This window comes from Theobroma umbraticum, unplaced genomic scaffold, assembly GCF_002168275.2.
Source record: "Theobroma umbraticum cultivar Fairchild unplaced genomic scaffold, ASM216827v3 scaffold_56.0, whole genome shotgun sequence".
NCBI lineage: Eukaryota > Viridiplantae > Streptophyta > Magnoliopsida > Malvales > Malvaceae > Theobroma > Theobroma umbraticum.
Window position 1 is genome coordinate 1,836,296 of NW_018397256.1, and position 368 is coordinate 1,836,663.

Here is a 368-nt window from a genome sequence, read left to right on the forward strand (position 1 = left end):
AGCATTTAGCAATCACACACAATTAAAGATGGAACTTCACTAAATACAAGACATAAGTTAAATTCTAAGGATGTGTTGGGTATACTTTTGTAACTAGCATTCAATTCTAAAATGCATTTTTGGTCTTCTTTGATGCAGGCGCATCAAGAATTCTATTTTAGTTAGTATTTTCGTTAGCTTAGGATTTTATTTTATTTATTTTATTTAGTTTGAGATTCTTTTTCCTATCTTTATTGAAATTTTAGTACTCTAAGTCTTTATTTAGGATTAGGATTACTATTTGATTAGGCTTTATCTTAGTTATTATAAATAGGTGATCCTAGATATAAGATTATTATCTTTTTTTGTTATTTTGAATATTTATTCAA

The 368-nt window shown here is 25.3% G+C and overlaps 1 protein-coding gene across 5 annotated transcripts in view; it reads right to left on the reverse strand.

The window, feature by feature from the left end:
• The window catches only part of LOC110410391 (calcium-transporting ATPase 10, plasma membrane-type-like), a 48,259-nt gene that overhangs the window by 5,963 nt on the left and 41,928 nt on the right, over positions 1 to 368 (reverse strand). The gene's annotated exons all lie outside the window — the stretch shown is intronic.